Genomic DNA, 18209 nt, shown 5'->3' on the forward strand with positions numbered 1-18209 from the left:
CTTTTTGTTGCATGCTGTTGACAGCAGGACACCTGATACCCCCTAGGAAAATGGATGGCCTCTTAGCTAGCATGCTGCTGCTCCAAGTGCTGGTATGCCATCTTCCTCCTTTTCCTCCCTCTTCCCTTCCTCTGTCAACCTTCTGAGCGCTGAGCTCCAGTGCTGTTCATGAAATGTTGCAAAAAGCCCCATGGGTCGCTCTGGCACTGATGTTCCCTCAGCCACAGCATCCCGAGTGTAACAAGCAGGAGTGAGGTGCACAGCAGAGCACTGTCTTCTGAAAATCTGGGGTGCTGGGGTTGCGCTACGTGGGGTTGCTGGCAGTCTACCAGGGGCTTGCTGCAAACCTTCGCCTGGGCAGGCTGTGCATGGGTATGGGTGGCAGGGGGGTCCTTTCACTTCTCAAAGGTAGAAAAAGTCCTCCCTAACAGCTTTCTTCTATCTAAGGGGTATCTTTGCCCTTTCCTCTTGGGATACCTTGGTCAAACTTGCAGGAAAAAACACACCAAGGTTGTTCTTAGAAGCTGCTACTAATAAGCAGAGGGCTAGGGGTTAAAGAATTTGATTTCCCTTCATTCCAAGACCTTGAAACAAGTTGTTAGGGTGGGCTGGTGCTGCAACCATTCTCTTTGCTTGCCAGAAAGAAGCCTAGAGCACTGTAGCAGCTCCTGTGGCAGCAAGATGGCTTTAGAAAAACTGTAATTTACAACAGTCTGCATTACAGGTATTTACAAATATCTGTATATTTTAAACTATAATTTACATGTTTCTGTATTCCTAGAAGACAAGCTCTGCCTGCTTTCTGGGCTTGTCAGGAGCCAAAGAGTCTCTGTGTGCCAGAACCACATTGGGACACAGGTGCAAAGTCAGAGAGTTTGGGGAATGTGTAGTAACCCATTGGCTATCACCAAAAGGTGGCAGCGTCTACATCTGCTTTTTGTTATAGCCCACGCTGCGAGTTAAGCCAAATATCCTAGATTTAGGCACAGTGGGAACAGCGCAATAGGAGCTGGTGCTGGATGAGTAACAACAGCAGATCCGTGTTTGCTTTGTCTTGTTGTTTTGTTGGTCAACCCAAGTGAGGATAAATAGGCAGGCAAACAAATTAATGCTACTGATGGGCTCTGAGAAGCCATCCACATCTATATTTTGTCTCTTTGTGATGGCCCCACGCTAATCCCTGGGTCAGAACATTTCCACGCCTGGGGATTCAAAGTCCTGGTCTGAGCGTGAGACTGACCAGAAAACAAGGGTGCTGGGAAGTGTCAGTGCTGGGGTCTCTACAGCAGGAAATGAGCAATGCAGGCTTGGCAGTGCTGTGTTGTAAGGAACAAAATAAACCTTGAAGTTAGGCCATAAGAGAAAATACAGCTCATGTGCATTCTAATGAAAATATAACTTCTTTTCTCTCCTGACAAGAGCTTCTTCTACATAACAGAAATAAAAATCATTTATATGTACGCACACATGTATATATATATGTTTTTAACTTTGCTAGTAAACCACTCCTCATGTGGGAAAATGACTGACTGCCTTCAGATTTTGCCTCATTTTTACTTATCGTATGAAATAAAAAAAAATATTTAGCCAGCTTGAATGAATTCTTTTATCTCTCCTTAAAGGATAAACTTTTGTTAGAGTCCCTTAATGTTTTTCCTTTAGAGAAATATTCAGCAAGATTGCTCTGTTGCCCTTTTAATTTCCTTCTACCTTTTTCTGAACTGCTCTGTTGCCCCAAGGTAACACGTTAATTAAATTAGGATAAAAACTTTGTTTCAGTGCAGAAAAAGAATTGTGCATGTTTGTTCTATGAAGGCATTTTTCCTTTTTTTTTTTTTTTTTTTTTTATCCTGTGAGGCTCTTCTGAAGTGCAACACTAAGTGAAATCTCTGCAAACAACAATTTCCATTGCGAAGCCTGACGTTTTAGTTCTGTTAAAATCAGTAGCTTCAGTTGTAAAGGATGAAAGCCAGATTTTGCTTTGAAAGTCTCTTCCACAGCAGTTTACCTGCAGAGTATTCCTCATACTATAGGGTTAAAGTGCCTCTTTGTATCTCATTCACGGCAGCAGCTAAAGTCAATGTTAATTGCACGCTCATGTACTCAAAGACTGCACTTTAGACTTTAAACACTCAAAGATTCTTCTCAGTTTCTGAATCTTTTTTCATGTCATATAACAGCTCCTTGCAGTTCTCTGTCACTACCAAAAAGGCTCTGCCCATGCCTTATAGACAAGAAGAGCCAAAGGTGGGGACGATCAGCCTTAGCAAATAACACCACACTCGTGATTGTTTTTCTCATGTGCTTACAGGACCAGTGTAAAATTTTCTGAATGATGAATACTATATGTGTAATCCTAATGATGAATATTATGGGTTTTGTTTCTGCATAACAGTGGTACTAAAGTAAATAATTGAAAATAACACTGCTTGTTGAGAAGCAACAAGCCTCAGAGATTCCCTGTCCTAGCCTCAGAGATTCCCTGGCTTTCCTTGAATGGTACCAAATCCATCCGTGGAACAATATCGTTCACTAGTGGCTTTTGGGTAGCACTTCTGGTTTAGTATTAAGCAATGTTACAATAAAAAAATTTAGGCAGGAATTTAGAGCAATGTTGAGTGATGGAAGTATTGATCAAATGAATTACTGGACCCAAAAAAACCCTTTCAAACAGTTTATAGCTAAAGTGAAGCTCAAAAATATCTGTGTAATATACCCGACTTGTGGACATCTTTCCCTGAGGAAAAGAGTTGCTTTGGCTAAAACATCTTGTCATATGGTTGGTTTTTGCTCCTTTTAAATATCTATTGTATTTTTAATGCATAATTTAAATAAGTGACTTTAGTATTTTGACTGTTTATTAGAACGTGCCAAGTTTATGGCACAGTATGTAACTGTAAAAGCATAATGTGTAAACCCACATTTTCTTGCTAAGTTTTTATCATCTTTTTGATTTGACTTTTGAAAAAAAATAGTGTTTTCAGTATACAGTACTGCAATAAATACTGGAACTTGACAGTATATTGTCTATCTAAAATCAGTGCCTCAAATCTAAATATCTTATCAGAACTTGTCTTTTGTGACAAAATTTGATGGAAAATTGTTTTTGACACCTTTGAAATATTTTTATCTCCTGTTTCAGCATCTCGTGTGCATCACCATTTAGCCAATTGAGTATGTAATATTTATGTCTTGTAATTTGTTCATATAAGTAGAAACAAAATGGCTGAATCAACATGAGAATAGGATTTGAAGAATTAAATATTAATATAAAAAGTGAATGATTTAATGTAAAATCTTGGAACAAGGTTAGAATTTTTGTTCTGGTATTCCAATTTCTCCTCCTTATTTTAAACCATTTTAAAAAATAACAATAGAAAAGAGGAATGCTCACTGCAGTTGTCTAATTTATTAGATCAGGGTCTACAAGACTGCCAAAATTCCTGACGTTTCTTATTAATGACTTTGAAATTGTATCCCTGATTCAGTTCTTAAAAGCTTCAAGAAATGTACCCAGAAGTTTCCCTTTTCCTGAAGAAAATTAGTGACCTTAACTGTGCCATGTTGATAAAGCCTGCAGTAACCAAATTTGCTAAATCCTCCTGGCAAGCAAGACCTTTCCCGTTGCCTCCCATTTTCGGGGGGGACACCTCCCCCCCCCAGATTCTAAAACTACCTAGCTTCGGTTGAAGGGTAGGAGACTACTTTGCAGCTCCTTTGTTATCAACCTCATTCATCTCAGTCCAACATTTAGCTAGAATACTTTTAATAGTGTATAGCTGTTGCTTAGGCTAGGAACCCCCACATTTCCTTCATAACCTCTTCCTAATGTGAAACCACTCCCTTAAGCCCCAAGCTTATTTCACTCCATCAGGCTTAGAGTGATCTCTGTTTTTCACACACAAGTAAATCCTTGAAAGATCAAGGGGTAAAAAAAATACCTTTTTATTCTCAGGCCCTGAGCTGCTCCTCCTCCAGTCTGACACCACAGAAAACCTCTTGCCTACAGCTATGGATGGAGCCTTGCTTTGGGAGGAAGCATGGAGATGCAGCACCTACCAATATGCAGCAACTGCACTTTTACGGACTGTCTGTAATCACTGACATGATTCAGCCTACCACCCCAATGTGTGTCTCCATTTGGTCTCTTTGCTGTGCTGCTTAGAGTACTCTTGCTGGCTGAGCTGGTGGAAACCAAGAGTTTTGTAGCACCCAAAGGTCCATCAAGTGCCTGCTGGTGTCTCGTGTGTCTCTGTAGGCCTATACAGATGGTATAGGGAGTATTAAGGTCTTTGTTTCCTATACTGGCACTGGCTATGTCTGAGCTGCCGTCAGATGCATCACTGAGAGATCTTAAATCTGGTTGGGTGCCTGACAGCACAGCGATTGGCACTGCAGGTACAGTACAGGCTACACCAGCCCACTCAGGACACTAGATCTGTTTTTCAAGGATTCATTTGGGTTGGTCTGGTATGGTCTGTAGGTCATGGTCTTTATTAATGTGGCTAGTAAGTCCAGCTAAGTTGTCTTAATCTTCACATACTTTGCAAAATGCCATTCTCAGTACGTGGATGCTTGGCTTCATCCAAGTGTGCCTGGTGAATCATAGGGTGTACTATGAAATTTTTTTTAAGAACTCTCTGTTTGCCAGGAATGAGGCACTTCTCCCTACACAGCTTTTAGGGGAGGAAAATAGCAAAAAGACAGGCAATGCATCCGGAGTGGCTTTAAGAATTTGAGTATTTTTTTTATTACAGTGAAAGCACCTCAGGCACATCCTTACTTTTCTGGGATGACAACTTGATTCTGAGTTACCAAACTTGAAAAAACCTACCCCAAGTGCTCTGAAACTGTATTCTGTACTTTGGAAAATAGTCAGAGCAATTAGAGAATGTCCCAGGAGCAACAGGCTAATGTTCTCCAAAACATCACATTTTTAATTCTTTCCATGATTCCCAGCAACCTCTAAGGTTTCATTTTAAAGACCTTAAGACAAAAATCTCTTCTTGCATAATACTGGTGGTGATTACATCATGGTAGCAGAAAGCAATCTGACCTGTGATAAATACTTTCCATTTCTGCTATAAATATAGCTTTCCCTGTGTAAATCAATTTACAGTTGCTTTATTAAGTCTGCAGAAAGTCACTCCCGCACAGAGCCCAATGGCACGAATGCAAGCACCCAGCGTCCAGAGAGCGACTGAAAAACCCACCTGTTTGGGTGAGCGCTGAAACAAGATGACGGATGTCAGCGTGACTGGTTCATGCTGATGCTTTCACGTATTTACCCGTCCAGAGGCTATGCTCTGTCTTTTCCTGCCATGCAGCCGGGATCGGAGGGAGGTTGAGCCTTTTCTGCCCTATTAACTTTGGCATGTTTGCTTTGCTTTTATCTCCCAGTCTCCTCTCCCCAGTAGCAACTGCCTTGCCCTCAGTCCGGAGGATGGCCTCATGACTCCTTTGTTTAACTGCTGTTATAAGCTGCTGCACAAATTGCTTGGCAGAGGGTGATTTGTAGTGACAAGGCTTGAACCTTATCCCTGGAGATTCACCAGATACCTCCGCAATGCTCTGCAACTCTCAGGATGGGGAAGAGGAAGCCTGGCTCCCACTTTCAAGCCTGATCTTGCGTCATCCTGGCTATTGCATAACAGTTTAGCTGAGATGCAGTGGCATGTCCTCTTCCTTTCTGTTACATTAACATGGTTCTCCTTGCTCACAGGAGGTGAGCCGATCCTTCCTTCCCATTATTTATGGACCAGTATGCATGCAGTGATTTACACACATACCTTAATAATTATAGTGCTAGATCAATAAAAATTATGCTCTCTTAAAATCTTTTGAGGAGAAATGGGTAATTTGCTTAAGAAGAATGTATGGGATTAAGACCAGTCTGGTGTATGCCTTGAAGTGTCACAGTCTGACTCACATAATTTAAAAATACGAGAAAAGGCAGAGGATAAGTTTGGAAGGCCATTTTACTTTTATCTTTCAAATTTTCTTTGCTTTCAAGTTTCAGATTTTGCTTCTCTTTATTTCTCATATTTCACTGAATCTTTAATATGTGTTAATTTTGTAGATGTGTAGATTTGTTTCTGTTCCTTAACTTTGCCTGATTTCCGCCTCACATTTTGACTTCTGAGGGAGGTTACATCATCTGTTTTAGCCTTTAACACTTGAAAGTTTTCTTTTTGTGATCCATCTTGCTTTTATGTTTTTAAGTTGTGTCTGATACCTATTCTTCCTGCTAGATCTATAACAACCCCTTTCTCTTTCCCACCATTTCTTAGGGCCCTGTAATCCTGTAGCTGATGGCTCTTTATCCTCTCAAGCCTTCAAACAATAACAAAACTGTAGACCTCCTCTCCTCATTCATCTTTCTGCTGCAGAAATACCTAACATCAAGCAGAGACATGCAAGCATGTGGACTTGCATGGCAAATGTGGTTTTTTTTGGTCAACTGGTTGCAGAGTTACCGAAAGTAATTTCTGCTGCTCTGAGACTGCTTTTGCAGCATCTAAAGGTGGGTGTAGGAAGAAGCTGATGGAAGTTCTGCACCTGGATTTGGGATAAAGAAGCCACCAGGTGCAATCTACCATTATTATCTGTGACTAAATTGCAGAGCTTTGCTCAGCCTGTCCTAGTGGGCATGAGATTAATTCCAGGTAAAAGAGTAAATGAATGCAATTTCTCTCCTGCCTCTGGAATAATGTTCCCATACTTTTCTGCTCTGAGTAGGTTGATGCCAGGATGCAGTGGATGGGTTCAGAAAGGAAAGTTTGGAAATGTTGCTAATTTTTCTGTCTTGTGAGCCTGAAGTAAAGGCAGATGTGTTGGTGATGATAAATGGGCGGGACAAAAAGGGTATCTCTGTACTTTCAGTCTCTTTTGTTTCATCCTTCAGGAAAAGGGCATTGAATTTGATCCAAGGAACAAGTCCTGGGTTCACAAGTCAGCTTTATGCTGTTAGAGTTCATGGCAGGCTTATGGCCTCAGGACTGAAAGTCCAAGAGAAGTCAAAGTCTAATGGCTTTGAATTATGAGGCTCACTTAGACTTGCATGCATAGTTCTTTATACTTTAAGAATACATGCAAATGATAAGAATTATGTATGGGCTTTGAGATTAAAGTAATTCAATTTACTTTGAAAAACAGAGCCAGGGTTCCTCTATGTTACTGTTATCCTTCATTCTGTATCTCTTACACATACTGAATTTTCAACACATGTAGCATAGTATTCCAGTTGGAGCACTGAATCAGTGTTCTCAGTACGCTAGTCTTCACTAGGGAAACTGAGCATCCAGCTAAGTGACCAAACTAATTGATTGTATATCCGGAGAGAGTCTGGCCTTGGACATGACTGATATTTTTACATGCATTGTATTAGTGTGTCGGTAATTTATGTTGCACGAGTGCTTTAAAGACCCCCAAAAGATCATTGCCTTAAAATGTCAAACAACACAACAAAACTGAAAAATTACTGCTTCAAAAGTGTTATGCACAACTTTCCTCTTGTACCAGAGACATTTAAAGATTTTGCATTCACTATATTTGTACGATGCATTTAACATATCTTTCTGAAAAAGTTGGAAGAAGTTTTTCTTTACTTGAGTATTAAAGTGTCACAAAATCATCAGCACAAAAGCACAGATGTTCTGTAGCTGACACACAGGCTTGGGAGTGCTTGTTTCTGTATCAAGATATTGTCTAAATAGATAAAATAGCTAAACATTTTTTTTTCTGTCAGAGATCTAAAGAGATGAATGACAGGTCTTATAATAATGGTAAATATGCTTGGGGCATTGCAGAGGCCAAAGACCATGACCCTGTGTTGGTAGAATACTGTTTTCTGGGAGAATCTGAAGAATTTTCAGTAGACTCAAACATGCATGGGAACATTTGGGATGGTTTCAGCTTTTTTCTTTTTTTATCTCTTTAGAATAACTTATAAATATTTCAGAGTGCCCTTGCGACATGTCTGGTCCTGTGTGAAAAAAATGAAGTGAGTATATTTCAGAATGGTGCTCCAAGTGTTTATAAAGACTATCGTAAGGTTAGAGATTCCCCCAAAAGCACTCATTTATAATTGTACTTGACACCTTGCGCAACTAACAATGAAAATCCTGCTCTAGAGGTATGAACTAACCTGCATGTCACAGAGGAGGAAATAGGTGGAATAAAATGACCAACAGATTCATAGACACATTTAGATTAGAAAAGACCTTCAAGAACATCAAGTCCACCCATTAACCTAGCACTGCCAAGTCCACCAGGTGGTTAGTCAAGCAGGATCTGCCTTTCATAAACCCATGTTGATCACCTGGTTGTTCTGTACCTGCTGCATGATGGCACTCAAGGTGATCTGCTTCAGAACCTTACCTGGCACCAAGGTGAGCCTGATGAGTCTGTAGTTCTCCAGATCCTCCTACTCGCTCTTCCTGTAGATTGATGTTCACATTTGCTAACCTTCAGTTGACTGGGACCTCCCTGGTTAGTCAGGACTGCTGATAAATGACTGAAAGTGGCTCAGTGAGCACTTTTGCCAGCTTCCTCAGTACCCTTGGATGGATCCCACCTGGGCCCATAGACTTGTGTGTGTCTAAGTGGTGTAGCAGGCTGCTGACCATTTCCTCATGATTATGAGGGCTTCATTCTGTTCCCTTTCCCCATCTTCCAGGCTAGGGGACTGGGTACCCAGAGAATGACTGGTCTTACTATTAAAGACTGAGGCAAAGTGCACTAAGTACCTCAGCCTTTTCCTTCTTTGTCACTGTGTTTGTCCCTGTCATGGCTTAAGCCCAGGCCTTAAATTAGAACCACTCAGTCTACTTCCCCCCCCACCGTTTCTTCCCCCCACTCCTGGAGGGATGGGGAAGAGAATCGAAAGAATGCAACTCCCCTGGGTTGAGATAAGAACAATCCAGTAACTAAGGTATAACACAAACCACTGCTGCTACCACCAATAATAATAATGATAAGAGAAATAACAAGGGAAGAGAATACAACCGCTCACCACCTGCCGACCAATAACTCACCCCCACCCAGCAGTCAGCTAGCCCTTCGGGGACTCTCAGTTCTACATCCTGGGCATGACGTGCTGTGGTATGGAATACCTCTTTGGTCAGTTTGGGTCAGGTGTCCTGTCCCTGCTTCCTCCCGGCTTCCCCTCCTCCCTGGCAGAGCATGAGACTCACAAAGTCCTTGGTCAGGGTAAACATTCTGACCAGCAACTGAAAACATCGGCTTTATCAGTATTATTCCCAGGCCGAAAGTCAAAAACACAGCGCTGCACCAGCTACTAAGAAGGAGAAAAAATGACTGCTACTGCTAAACCAGGACAGTCCCTGTGTCCAATAAAGGATGGAGATTCTCCTTAGCCCTCCTCTTTTAGTTGCTAATGTATTTCTAGTTGCATGTTTTTATTGTGTTTTATGGCAGTAGCCAGATTAAGAAAAAATAGTCTTTCAGGGCAAATTGGGCTTTCTGCATAGAACTTACTGCCACAGCAGAAAAAGGACATTAAAACATGTGATGAAGAAAGTAAATATAATTCAGATGATACCAACACTTAATTCTCACTTGAAGGTTTGTTAATATTTAAATGGCACCTTCAGTTTTCTTGAAGGTTTGGAGTAGAACAGAGTCTACACCAGCAGAGGCAAAGCTGAGCTGAGGCTGAAATTGAAGTCCTTTTAACACAAGCAAGCTGTTGGCAACTAGATCACATCATCAAAGCTGATATAAATATACCAGGATGATCAAGTCTGAAAAGTATCATGTAAGGGGATTTATCAGTCATGGGAAAAGAGGAGAGTGCTCACAGAGATCTGGTTGTTTAATATCTTTCTGAATAGTAGCATAAATTTGATAGCTGAAAGGCAGAATCACCAGTAAAACAATTGTGTTCACACACAAACCAGAGTGAATTCAAGTGCATGCAACATAGTGAAATGTACCATGAACTCACCAGAATGCTGGTTTCCTTTTTTTTTTTAATCAGATGAATCTTTTAGCTTAATGATTAGTTTGTAGAGAACCTCTAGACCTCCTCTTTGAAAAATTGTCACTGATTTTTTTTTTTTTTAACAGCCTTTGGTTCCATAGGATAGTACTGTTACCTCCACTTGATAGCAGTTTGTGTTCTCTGAAGCCCAAGTAATTTTTCCTAGAATTATGTAAGTTTTTTCAAGGTTTATTTTACCAATACATTCATATATATGGATACCCTCATCCTATTTCCAGGACCACTGAAGTTGACAGAAAACCTTTCACTGATATCACCAGACATCAATTGGACGCATAGAATACTATTGACGGTCAAATCCTGTTATTGTAGTGGCATTGTGAAGTATACAGGAACTTAAAAAAATAGAGGCTAAGTGCAGAAATATACTGAGAGGTCGCAGACTTGTGACTGAAATAATCTTTTTTGGTTTTGCTGTGTCTCATTGTTTCATCTTGATGTTGCTGAGAAAAGTATTTGGGATGCTTTTGGAATGAAATAGAAAAACACATGCTCTTTTATGGCTTCAGATGAATCTTTTGTTTAAATGTATATATCTTGTAAATTGCTTTAGCTTCTGAGGGAATGCACTCTTTCATCTACTTGTACTTATTAATATAGTACTTGAACATTTTGCTAGTCATAATATCATGATACCGAGTGCCCATTTTTTTATTTTATATGTGAGCAAGGCAGTGTTGTAATGGAGAAACATGTTAAGATGATTTTAGGTCTGTCTTGTTTTAGCCATGTCCATAAGAAAGCCCTACAGCAGAGGTGGCCATCCAATCTGCCTGGTAATTATCTTCTTCAAAGAGGACAGTACTTGGCTGTTTCCTTGTTTATAAGGAGTAACAATCCATAAAAAGCAGGGAAAGCAGAGGGGAAAGTCTTGTTTACGTGGCTTACTTTACTCAGAGCCTTTATAATCCACCTTGAAAGCCACAAGCCCTCAATTGCTCCATTCTATGCTAAGGGACCAAGGGGGCTGCAGGGGGCTGCTCTATTTGTTGGGCAATGGAGAAAAGGTCCCTTGATAAGGGAGAGTGATATCAGTCCCAAAGGGACAGGTGGCTCTGATAGTCCTGTCAAGGAACAGTGTGTCCACAATGACAAAGCGATGGCTTGTAACATCTGAGGACAAATGAGGTGGATGCTGGACCTGGTGGCAAGTATCGTGTTAGCTCCCTTTCACAATGCTGCTTTCAGGCTGAGGGATAGGGCAAGTACTATGCTGGCTATGTTTCACTTGAATTGATTATATACATCCTTTGCAGTTTTGCATAAGAATATTTCTACTTCTTTAGGTAGTTTGGTGTGAATTGCATGTTGAGTAAGTTCAGCAGTTATTCACACTTGTTGGTGTCAAATCAATTTTTATCATTCAGTAGCAGATAGAAGGAGGTGGGGACTATTTGCAAGACTTAGCGACGGTGGCAACATTTGTCTTGATTTGGCACCACAGGTACAGTTGCTGAACAGGTTTCTGGACCTTAAGATGACTGTTTAATCTGCACTGAAACTTTCTTGGTAAGCAATGGATTGGAATCACTTCCTTGACATTAGTATTGCGATTATATTTTTTTACGTGGAGATAGGACTGGACTCAGCCACGTTTGCTGTTGGAGGTTTCAGTCTTCGTTTAAAAAAGGAAAATTTTGAGAGCGCAAGAGGTCTGTTTATCATTTTCATCTGCATACATAACTTTCAGTGACTGTAATGGGAAATACAGAGAGGGAACAGATTGCCTAAGAATGCCTGTCTTTAAAACAATTATTTTGACAAATGACCTGAGTGAGACTGGTCAGAAAGACAGCAGAACAGAAACTTATCTATGAAGAGGTACTAAATAGCAGTGACCATTCAGGACTCCTCTGCACTGGAAAAGGCGAGGAGCTTTTTCATCTCTGCAGAGCTTTATTTTTCCTGATCCTAGTTTATGTGTTTGAAGCCTTTGGAGTAGTTGCTGATATCCTCTGCATTTAAAGTGAGGGGAGACGGAAGCAGGAAGCTTCAGGGGTTCTCCAGCTAGAGAGGTGGTAGGGTCTTATCTGAGGAATTTCTGGTGGTTCTTCCGTTCATTGACTACTGGAGTATTGGTTACTGGGCTGCATGGGGTGAGTGGATCCCAAGATACACGTAGGTTCTGCAAATGTAATAGATCTTGAGAGGATCCAATACAGATGTCCTTCAACTACTGTGGCCACTTCCAAAGCCCACAGTATGATGCATATCTCACATCAGATGTCTCATGTTACTATAAGCTGTCATTTCCATAGGAAACTATTGAAAATTAGTGAGATTTTGCACAAATAAGTCTCTGTTATCTCCTGCAGCAAACTTAAAGGAATGCTGGGAATGAAGTTCTGTTTTCTGGTTTTCCCCCATTGGTTTCTCAAGAGGTCTTCAGATGCTCAGGAAAGACAAGTACTGTAAACAGTTCAGCATATAAATGACAACACATACTTTGGTTTCAAACATCAATAAATAATTAAAAAAATATTTTAGTTTACACTTTCATATTTTCAAGGTTTCTAACAACAAAGCTGGTCTTTTAGTGTGGGGTTTTTCTTTTCTTGTTATTTTTTTTTATTCCCCTTCTGTGAAAGAACAGCTGGTTGGGGTAGATTGGTGCAATTCCGTGGTGGAATGTTTTTCCATTGATGTATGCTGTTTTTTAAAGAGTTGTTTTCCAGCAAAAGATATGTGCTCACTCTCTTAGAATTTTTTTGGGGAAAAACACCAAACAGGCAAATCTGTAACCATGGTTATTAAAATGGCAAGTTCAGTTTTTTAATTTCAAAGTGAAAATGTAGGAAGAAGCCCATATGTATGTATATATATATTTAACTTCTAAGCTGCTGGAAACTGATTTTAAATGTGTTTTCCTATATGATGCAAATTCCAAGATGTTTCGATTTCCTATAAAGAATAAGTCCTGACCCTAAACCAGTAAAGGACTCAGGTTTATCTTGAATGCTCAAGTTCTTATTCAAGAAAATGCTCACACTACATAAAATTATTGAGGAAATGAAACAAGTCTCTGTGTCAGCTCTTACTCTTGTTAGCCTTTAAGAATCTCTTTGTTTCAGTTTGTGTCAGTGGCAGGAGTTTCAAAGTATGCACTTGTCATTTAATAACACAGGGAAACTAGAGGGGAAGAGGGGTCTATTATCCCATGAAATGTGGAAAGACCTTTAGCTGAGTAGGAGGCTGAAATGTTACACTTTTTAAAAGCTAGTTTTTCAGTTCTTAACAACACTCTTTTTCTACCCATTCGCCTTTGCTGTGGCACTGCTTTCAAGAGGAGGCTTTCAAGTAGTTCCAGAATCAAATGCAAGTTTTATAGTAATGCATTGTAAGACTGAGGATTTTTCAGGAGGAGTCTTGGTTACCAACTTTCTCAGTTTTCCCCTAAATACATTGTAACCATGCGTTCTTCCTCCTAAGTTTTGCCTGTTCTAAGTTTAGCTCATGCAGTTCCTTACAATAAAAGAAAACCTGAGTGGTAAGTAGTGAGGTCCTAGGAGGTTACAGAAATCTATTAATCAGGATCACTTGGCATAATGCAGCCTTTACAGTATAATGTGTTTAGGTGCAAATTCTTTCTCAGCCAGATGAGAGGTAGACTTATAATGTATTGTAGAATCATACAGTAATTAGGGTTGGAAAGGACCTTAAGATCATCAAGTTCCAACCCCCTTGCCATCGGCAGGGACACCTCACACTAAACCATGTCACCCAAGGCTTTGTCCAGCCTGGCCTTGAACACTGCCAGGGACAGAGCATTCACAGCTTCCTTGGGCAACCCATTCCAGTGCCTCACCACCCTCTCAGTAAAGAATTCCTTTCTTACATCCAATCTAAACTTCCCCTGTTTAAGTTTTAACCCGTTACCCCTTGTCCTGTCACTACAGTCCCTGATGAAGAGTCCCTCCCCAGCATCCTTGTAGGCTCCCTTCAGATACTGGAAGGCTGCTATGAGGTCTCCACGCAGCCTTCTCTTCTCCAGGCTGAACAGCCCCAACTTTCTCAGCCTGTCTTCATACGGGAGGTGCTCCAGTCCCCTGATCATCCTCGTGGCCCTCCTCTGGACTTGTTCCAACAGTTCCATGTCCTTTTTATGTTGAGGACACCAGAACTGCACACAATACTCCAAGTGAGATCTCACGAGAGCAGAGTAGAGGGGCAGGATCACCTCCTTCGACCTGCTGGTCACGCTCCTTTTGATGCAGCCCAGGATACGGTTGGCTTTCTGGGCTGCGAGCGCACACTGAAGCTGGCTCATGTTCATTTTCTCATCGACCAACACCCCCAAGTCCTTCTCTGCAGGGCTGCTCTGAATCTCTTCTCTGCCCAACCTATAGCTGTGCCTGGGATTGCTCCGACCCAGGTGTAGGACCCTGCACTTGGCATGGTTAAACTTCATAAGGTTGGCATCAGCCCACCTCACAAGCGTGTCAAGGTCCCTCTGGATGGCATTCCTTCCCTCCAGCGTATCAACTGAACCACACAGCTTGGTGTCATCGGCAAACTTGCTGAGGGTGCACTCAATCCCACTGTCCACGTCAGCAACAAAGATGTTGAACAAGACCAGTCCCAACACCGATCCCTGAGGGACACCACTCATTACTGGTCTCCAGCTGGACATTGAGCCATTGACCACAACTCTTTGCATGTGGCCATCCAGCCAGTTCTTTATCCACCCAGTGGTCCACCTATCAAATTGATGTCTCTCTAATTTAGAGACAAGGATGTCGTGTGGGACAGTGTCGAACACAATAATATATGTTGCAGATTTCATGTATTTGTGTCAGAAATGTGTAAATGAACGCAAATCTATTTCTCAAAGAGTTACGGCTCATCCAAGGCTCAATGTTCTCTCTGTTTCTTGCTGAATCAACACATTGTCATAGCATTTCCTTCTTAGATTAGCATGTGCAAGCTGAAACATGATTTAAAAATCATGTTGATATGACAAGTGGTTTTGCTTGGTTGTTTTTTTTATTTTATTTTTCTGGTGAAAGGGGGAAAAAGTGCTCACACCTAGAGATTCAATACAGCTTCATGCCCATCAGTCCAAATGTTCTTCTCGAGTATTCTCAGTGGTGCTCATCCTTCTTTAGACAGTCTAATTCCTTGCATTAAAATAGTTTGGACCTTACCTCCTTTTGACTTGTTGCTTGTGTTCTCTTCAACTTCTCAACAAGACTGTTTGTTAAGTTTGCAGCTATAATTGTGAAATGTCTAGATCCAAAATCTTTGCATCTGGAGTACATTTTTTTTAAAAATAACCTTATGTCTGGTCATTGATATGATGTCTATTTATGAATACAGGCATATAATGCTGGCTCCGTTCTTAGTCAATATGAGTTTTGCTGTTGTCTCCAGTGGTAGCTAGGGTTACGCACTTGGACGTAAAAAGCTTGAAGGAGACTTTAATTAAGTTTGTGAAAGTCATTAGAGGACGATAACCTTTCGTCCCTCCTGACCTCAGCTGGATTTTGAACTGGCTACCTTAAAGGTTAAAGATTTTGTATCCCCTTTACAATGCTTTGATCCAAGAAACCCATTTTATTTTCAAATCCTTGAAATTTCCCATTTGCTAGGTTAATTTTAAATGGTGATGGGTGGTTCTTTTGCTTTAATTTCCTGCTTGTCATTCTTCCTCATGCATCCCTTCTAAATGAGGTTGTTTGTGGGATCTGTTCCTGTTATTAGGCAGCCTTGCTGTAGTGCTCCCTTCAAGGTTTTCTCTTCTCTGAAGCAGACAAGAGAAGGTCTTCATATAGAGGTCTTGGATAATGGCAGCTTTGTATGTTGAGAAACACTTGAATGAATCCCATACCTTGGGTTTTAGCCCTGTTTTTTTTCTGGAGTTTGGAATCTGGTAAAAATGTCCAGTCAGAAATTAGGAATTGGGGTTGAACTGACTTGAAGAGAAGGCTAGGAAACATGAGCTAAGCATTTATCCTCTTTAAAGAATTTCTCCATAAAACCCTTGTGAATGAAAGGTTTTTGTTATTAGTTCTGGTGTTTCTCAGTCCTGCAATGCACCCTAAAACCTTATACTAAAGAGTTTACCGATATTTCCCACATGAGTCTCAAAAGCTGGAATATATGTTTAAATTCAAACCCAAATTTTGTGACTTGTGTTAATTTAATATTTTTAAATATATCAGCTGAACCTGTTCTGCCCTCTCCAACACTCTAATTTCATTAGGAAAAACACCCACTTGCTCCTGTTGACTAAAACAATTTAAATGAATTAAATGTTATGAATTCTTTGTCCTTTTTTGCTCTGGCTGTTCAAATTCATCCATTTTTCCAGTTAATGTGTTGATGTATTGAAAATAAAATGCTGTCTTTCTGGTATTCTGTCCTCAGAAAATCCCATCTGATCTCTTGTTAACAAATTGATCACTCTTTTAATAGTTTTAAGCTTTGAGTTTGAATCTTAGTGTCTGAGTAAATCCCAGAAACCAATGGACATGCTGGTAATTCCCTGAGACTCCATTTATCTGGCATTGATCTTTTAATGTGTGCAGTCACCATTACACTGGGAAATACATTGAGATGGGGTAACTATATGTAAGCCACCAGTTTTATGCCTATTCTAGTCATGAAAGATATTTATACTTTTAAAATTTCTTATTGCTAGTGCAATGTTGATCTTTTTAACCTTTCCTCACTGATCGTGTTTCTAAAATCTTGGAGGACATTATTCACATAAATTATCTTCCATCGGATTCAAGATAACTTTCTTTTGGTGATTACAGCAGCCTGCAAGAGCTATGAATGTTAGCAATTTGATTGTTTTCTTGGCTATAGATTAAGCAGTTGAATGGCAATGATCCTGCAGCTTGGAAAAATGAAAAATAAACAATTTTCTTCTTTTTTTTTCTTTTCTAATAAAAAAAATTTGACGAACAATAAAAAAAAAAGTAAATACTTGTACTTTGTAAACTGCTTTTAGCAAACCATCAACCTGAATCGACCATTTGCAATGTTAAACTGTGAAGCCAAAGAGAAGATGCACTATATGAAGTTACTGAACTTTTGCTCCTGCAAGTAAATAGTCTCATTCAGTACAATAGGAAATCCTTTGAGAAGTGTAGTCTATTTTCAGTCGTTAACCATACTTAAATAGGACACCAAAGGCAGTGACATCATCTGACATCCCAGAAAAGACAGAATGGTATAGGGTAGGATTTCTTTCAAGTATCACAGTGTCCACCTCAGTTAGTTGCATTCCCATTAAGTATTTTACTTGAACAAAACCAAGACCAGGCGATTTGTATAGTGGGATACTTCTTAGCCTGTCTGCAGGTTCGGTAAGTTTTTCATGGGCAGGGTAAAGTTACTGTGGCAGTAACTTTCAGCACTTTTTAAGTACAGATCTGCATGCTGCTACTATGTGAAGGTGTTTCTTCCTGTTAATAAAGATGAGAGAACTGACGTGGGAAAATCCTCCTTAAATTATTCACCTAAACTGCACTTTGGTTACATTGCCTTTTGATAGTTATTACTCAAACTAAAGTCTGCTTTAATGGGAGTGCCTCCAAAAGCGTTTCATGTCAAAAGGTGGTTTTGGGGGTTTGAAGTTTGCCTTTATTATTTTTCTGTATATCTAATCTATGAAAGACAAATTGCCAAAAGAGGCAAAGGAGCTGTCTCCAGATTATATCCTAGAAATGGAGACAAGATCTTAAAAATCCTGGCTGTGAGCATGGCAGTTTCAGAACTTGCATAAGCAAGAAAAAATTATTAGGAGGAAGAAGCATTCACATTGTTTTGCTTATCAGCTTAATTTCTTCATGTTTGTTTGCACCCCATCTCATCTCTGAAGGGTTTGCGGGCTGTGACTGGATATTTTCCTAAGTCCTGTTCAGAGTTGCTAATGTTTTCTTAACTGATTTTTTTTAACTCTTCTAGTCAGTCAGCAGATCTGACTCAGACAAACCCTCTCAAGCTTGGATTTCTTGCTATTTAAAGGTGCAACACAGACAGCTTCAAAAACCTAGAGATTTCTTTTGTTTGACAGACTCCACAATATTGGAGAACAGTCCACAGAAAATCCCCTTTATATAGTATCAGACATAATTTATGGAAGAATCAAGCCAATAAACCTGCCACAGCAAGAGAGGCAGCTTCCCAGCTGTGTTCCCATCCCCTTCTGCATTGAGCTGGGAGAGCGCAGGTGATT

This window comes from Psittacula echo, assembly GCF_963264785.1.
Source record: "Psittacula echo genome assembly, chromosome: 1".
Taxonomy (NCBI): domain Eukaryota; kingdom Metazoa; phylum Chordata; class Aves; order Psittaciformes; family Psittacidae; genus Psittacula; species Psittacula echo.